The sequence below is a fragment of the Priapulus caudatus genome, unplaced genomic scaffold (assembly GCF_000485595.1).
Source record: "Priapulus caudatus unplaced genomic scaffold, Priapulus_caudatus-5.0.1 Scaffold107, whole genome shotgun sequence".
NCBI lineage: Eukaryota > Metazoa > Priapulida > Priapulimorpha > Priapulimorphida > Priapulidae > Priapulus > Priapulus caudatus.
In genome coordinates, this window is record NW_014577168.1 from 172,920 (window position 1) to 178,814 (window position 5,895).

At 40.2% G+C, this 5,895-nt stretch overlaps 1 long non-coding RNA gene and 1 pseudogene across 1 annotated transcript in view; both read left to right on the plus strand.

Annotated features, from left to right (window-relative positions):
* LOC106805264 overlaps window positions 1–5,895 on the plus strand; it is a 10,713-nt pseudogene that overhangs the window by 2,391 nt on the left and 2,427 nt on the right.
* The window catches only part of LOC106805265, a 1,816-nt gene continuing 393 nt past the window's right edge, over window positions 4,473–5,895 (plus strand). Inside the window, exons 1-2 of the long non-coding RNA XR_001393410.1 lie at window positions 4,473–4,577; window positions 5,545–5,694. This is a non-coding gene — a long non-coding RNA (uncharacterized LOC106805265). The remainder of the gene's footprint in view (window positions 4,578–5,544; window positions 5,695–5,895) is intronic.

Here is a 5,895-nt window from a genome sequence, read left to right on the forward strand (position 1 = left end):
AGAGAAGATGCTGGCACCTACACTTACTAAACCGAAACTGCGTGTTGCCCAGAGGAGCCACCAGTCCTTGTTGACTGAGGCCCCACTGAACCCCAAGGCTAACAGGGAAAAGATGACTCAGGTTCGTACATTAGGTACCAGATATTAAACAATGTTTTTATAGTAGCACTATAGAGCTATTAAGTTATGAAGCTGTAAAATAATGGCTATGGATCATATTAGATGTACTATAAATTATTGTATGCATTTTATATTTATCTTTCTATACTTCTATATATATTTATATTTTATATATTATATATATATTTATTTATATTTTATATATATATATTTGATGTATCTATTAACGACAATCGTTGTTTTTATTTTTGCAGATCAATGTTTTGAGACTTCAACCACCGCCAGGACATGTACGTCGCCATCCAGGCTGTCACTGTACTCTGTACGCTTCCGCCGTACCACCGGGTATCGTGCTGGACCTCTGGTGATGTGTCAGCCCACACGGCTCGCCATGCTACGGGGTTACGCTGCTGCGCCATGGCCATTATCCGTTTGGAACTTGGCTGCGCGCGATTGACGGCTACTGATCAAGATCCTGACCGAGCGTGGCTACAGACTTCGTCACCACCGCTTCCCTGTCCACCTTCCAGCAGATGTGGATCAGCAAGCAGGAGTACGACGAGTCTGGCCCAGCGATTGTGCACCGCAAGTGCTTCTAAGCGCTGTCGCCATCGTCATCATTGCTACAATTTCCATCGATACTCTCGCTCCGCCGTGTTGAGCTTTGCTACGCTGTCACACAGCAAGCTTAGAGCGCCATGTTGGCATCGCCGCCATGTTTGCATCCAAACGTGAGATAATCACGGACTCCATGGTTGCTCGCAGGTTGACCGAGACCTCTCACCTGTATATACAGCCTATATTGACAAAATGGGAAAGAATGCGTGTAATCTAGCGTAACGTAAATTCAGCTTTCATCGAAATTAGATTAGTGTAATAGAATCTCGCGTGTAATTAGTACTAATTACTCTGCGTGTATGCTCAGTTAAGATTATTATTATAAAAATGCGTAAGATTATATTGGAAAAGAAAAACCTGGTGTTTTTCTGAGTGTTTAAAAATAAAGCAAATATGTTTTATACGTTACTCGTTGTTGGTATATTTCAATAAATTCCTATTTTCATATCATAATTCACATCGAAACTCACCTACACACTTTAAACTCCAATTTAATTAGGGTCAAAATTGTGTGACCTAACTGAGTATTATCAAAAGTAATCTCTTTCGCGGTTTCAAGAAATAATCCACAGAACAAATATAATAATGAATAGGATACGATTAGGCTTAACGTATCATTTCGTTTAATTTTGTTACATTTGTTTTAGTTTTTTTAAATATTAATTAGGCATATTTCTACAAAATACATAGTGGGCTGCTTCACCCCCACTCTGTAACCCAGGAGGCTACGGCCCTATTTCGTAGCAAACAATTCATGAATACATGGTCGCTATCTTAATTGAATAATATCAACAAAGTAAAATTTCCTTTACAATTTCCTTACACTTCCTTTAGGAGCTACTTGGCATGCACTAACAGTCTTAGCGTGCAGACCATAGACAGAATTTCGAAATATTCGCTAATCTAGTAGACGGTCCGGGTTAATGCATGGCCAGTATCATCCAAAATGACGATTAATTTGTTGAAATTATATTTTTATAGTTGAGTGGTTAGCCGATAGCAGATTGCTATAGTAAATGTCCATCACAAAAACTCATTTCATAATTTAAACGAAAACCTAGCTTCTTGGGTATCCGCGACAGATTAATGCTTGATAAGGTATCTTTACCGTATGTACATGCATGTTTAAGGTCAACGAATGCTCGTTTTCTCGGTAGATATTGGATATACGCGGACACGTATCTGACCGTATACTACACTAACGAATATTCCGGAATTTTATCTATTTTCTACAAGCTAAGATTTGGACTCGCGCACGCACATGTACAGTATATGCCGAAAGATACATTATAAAAAAAGAGAGCGGATATCCGAGTGCAGTTTGCAATGACATATGTCTATCGCAAGATCCTATTTCATAAATTAAAAGAAGAAGAGCAGCTATAGTGTATGCGACAAGTTCTGGATATACAGTCTCTATCGCACGTACACATATAACATCAACGAATATGAATAATATGGTAGATATTGGACACATACGAACGCGGATCTGACCGGTTGTCACATGCGAATATTCTGGAATATCCGGAGATAATATCCGAATACCCGGAGAGAATATCCGGAATCTTCTGTAAGCTAGGATTTGTATTTACGCATGCGTAGAATATGCCGATAGGATGTGTATTTCGTTGAAATTATAGTTAGCAGATACAATAGAAAGAAGATAACCGAAAGCAATTTGGTACGAAGAATGCCAATAACTAGATCTCACCAAATAAATGAAATTAAATGAAAAGAAGCGCTAGCTTATAGGGTATCTAGCTCCGTCATATAAATTCTGGACAGAAAGTCTCCATTGCATGCACATAATAGGCCTACTGTCAACGACATGTTCGTCTTTTTCGGCAGATATCGGGCTATAGTGCAGCAACGACGGATTAATTATTTATATAATCTTCTTATACTTTAATTGTATAATCTTAATCAAATGTAATTCTTTTCGGCGTTTAATGCGAGCATTTTGGAATTTTACGCGCGTTGACGTTATAATAATTATATATATATATATATATAAATACATATATTTTTTTTACGATTAATGTACATTTCCTCGCAAAGCCAAGACCGCTAATTATTTTTCACATTTCATGAATACTACTCCAATGGAGTCTTACTCTCGTGCTCTGACATTTGGCGTATGAACCCAGCACTAAAAGGGTTCACGCATGCGCACGAGTCTCCGCGGTCATATACAGTTAAACCTGACGAAGTATTCCGAGTGAAGTCTCTCATACCATACTGGAACTGTTCTAATTTTATTCATTTATTGGTTAACCCACATGATACTCGGTTACACGATTCAAGTAAGAGAAAGCCGATTTAGTCTTGATAGAGAAGAGAGGGTAAAATATACATGCGATGAAGTTAGTTCTCAACGTGTTTTGCAATTTTGGTCAGAATCAGGATCAATCGGTTGAACTGTGTGGACCCCATGCAGCCACGGCCCCCGACCACTAGAGCTATTTCAGGCGCATATATAATCTATACTGTAATCTATCTTTGTAGTTTCTGACAAGTTCCAGCAGTACTCGTACCCTGCTGAACAAATATTTGTTGTTAGTTACCTTTCGTTTTTCATTTAATTTTCGATCAACGTGGCGAATAATTTTCGATCAGTTTTGGGAGAATAATTTATACTTTATATACTTTAATATATATGATGAAAATAAAGGTATGATCTGGTAAACTAAAAAAGCAGAATGAAACAAATTTAACTATATCTCTCTTTCTCTCTCGCGCGCGCTCTCTCTCTCTCTCCCTCTCTTCTTCAAAAAGCCCCGGGGGTTTATTTTTTTCTGTCTCGCGGCTCTTCTCTCTCTCTCTCGTCCTCTCTCTCTCTCTCTCACTCTTTATGCAGCGTTCGTCTCTTCCTCTCTCTCTCTCTCTCTCTCTCTCTCTCTCTCTCTCTTTCTCTTTCTCTCTCTCGCTCTCTCTCTTTCTCTCTCTCGCTCCCTCTCCTTCTCTCACGCGCTTCTCTCGCTCTCTCTCTTTATCTCTTTCTCTCTCTCTCTCATTGTATCTCCATGTTTATTGTTGCACCCTTCCTGTTCTCTCCCGCGTACCCGGCGTACGTGTGTTTGTACGTGCCCGTGCGTACATGCGCGTAAGAATATATGTAGGGTGACCTTTTTAAGAACAACACATGTATTGACATTCACAATAAAATAAAGACTTATTCATCCAAACAAAATATAGACAAACTGACCAAGGTCAGGGATGATGCATTGGCGTTTTGTAGGTTGCCACTAGTCTTATCTTGTACTCCCCACTACCGGGGAATACCAGACCCGTATATATATATATATATGTACGTTGTGGTACAGCATCTTGAGTATAAGCAAACTATTTAGCAGCGCGATGGGGTGAGATGCTGGGGGATATTTATAGGTCGCGCGTTGCCCGAGTGTGTCAAATGTTATTATTATTATTATTATTATTGTTATTCTCACTTATAATTAATCACACGCCTCTTCTCTCCAATCATATATACATATATACACGCAGATGCGTGATCATTTACGTATCCTGTTTATATAGACACCTCTGTTTTCTTCAACCGCTACAGCGTTATATGTCGAATTTAAAACGCGAAAGCTATGAAGAGCGACTAAATACGGTAGCAATTCTGTAACTGTGGAGGCACATCGCTGCTGTATTTTTACTAGCGGCTCGTGCGACTAGCGCCACGCACGCCACCTTCTCTTCAGCACCCTATATGGTGCTCGTGGCACGCTCCTGCCGGCGCATGCCCCACCAGCCGCTATATATACCACACGACGACGAAGCTGCCTCAGTTCAGTGAGAAACTTCACGTGCTCCCATCTCAGTTGTAACTTCTGGTAAGTACCGTACCGTAGCGCGTGTATGTGTGTGTCTGCGTGCATGCATCTACACACGGAATATCTCGCGTGAATAGAATTCGTTTGCTCGACAACGTAGTCTCGTCTTCTAGAGCAGTTTACTAGTGTTTCGAAGTGGATACGGCTTACTGCATGCTTACTGTAACTTGTAAGTGATTGCGTCGGTGTTTTGCCTGTCGGCTGAAAGCACATCATCTAATCTACGCTGTAAAGGGTTGCTGCTACGGGCAGACAACATGGCGTCATATCGTGGATTACATATACCAGGACTGAATAATAATAGTAGAATCTATATTTTCTAGATTTTTATAATAGATCTATTATTATTCACTCCTGATAATACTATCCACCGGACAGCAAAAGTTGCAAGCTCTAGCTTTTCGAATTCAGTGCTATAGATGCGCGTAGATGCAGCTTCGTACTGCGGCTAAACTGATCACTAGCGAGATGATGTGCTTTAGACAGGCGTTTCCTATGTCTCGAAGAGGCCGCAAGCTTACGTAATTGGTGGCATTGGCGTCGTATGCGTTACACTCGTAAGCTAGGCACCGTGTGCTCTGCTGCCACGAATAGCTCCAGGCGTATCGTGTTACGTTCACTATATAACTATCGGATTTATTCATCGCCAGTTGCCGACCGACTAGGCATATATCACATTTTATTTGTTTACAAATATTATATATATATATATATCAGGAGTAGATAATAGGGCGTCTATTATCTACTCCTGATATATATATATATATATTTATTTATTTATTTATACGCTTTTTACTTATATACTGTTGCTTCAAACTCACAGAGGCAACTTTATGTAGTAGGCGACTGTGATTTTGTCAGCTAATTTAGCGTAACTTTTCGTACTGTCAACATTCACGCGTTCGCTAACCATGAAGTTTGTTTCGTACTCCGGTTTCATCCACTCGATATGTTTATTCGTTATTAGTTTCCTGCCCAACCAGCAAATATGTGCGACGACGATGATGTAGCAGCTCTTGTCGTGGACAATGGCTCCGGAATGTGCAAGGCCGGTTTCGCCGGTGACGACGCCCCACGTGCCGTCTTCCCCTCCATCGTCGGAAGACCACGTCACCAGGTATGCAGGCTTTTATTTATTCATGATTGAATTCCCGTAATTCACCGAGTGCGCACGATTTTATAATATCGTAGTTTTTCTAGTTTACGTGTTTAAGTGATAAATTTTAAAAATCAACTTGGATAATAATTGAGAATTTCTGCATGTCTTCGCGCAGGATGGCCTATTGCTGTGGCGAGTCTAACATCTTCAACTACTATT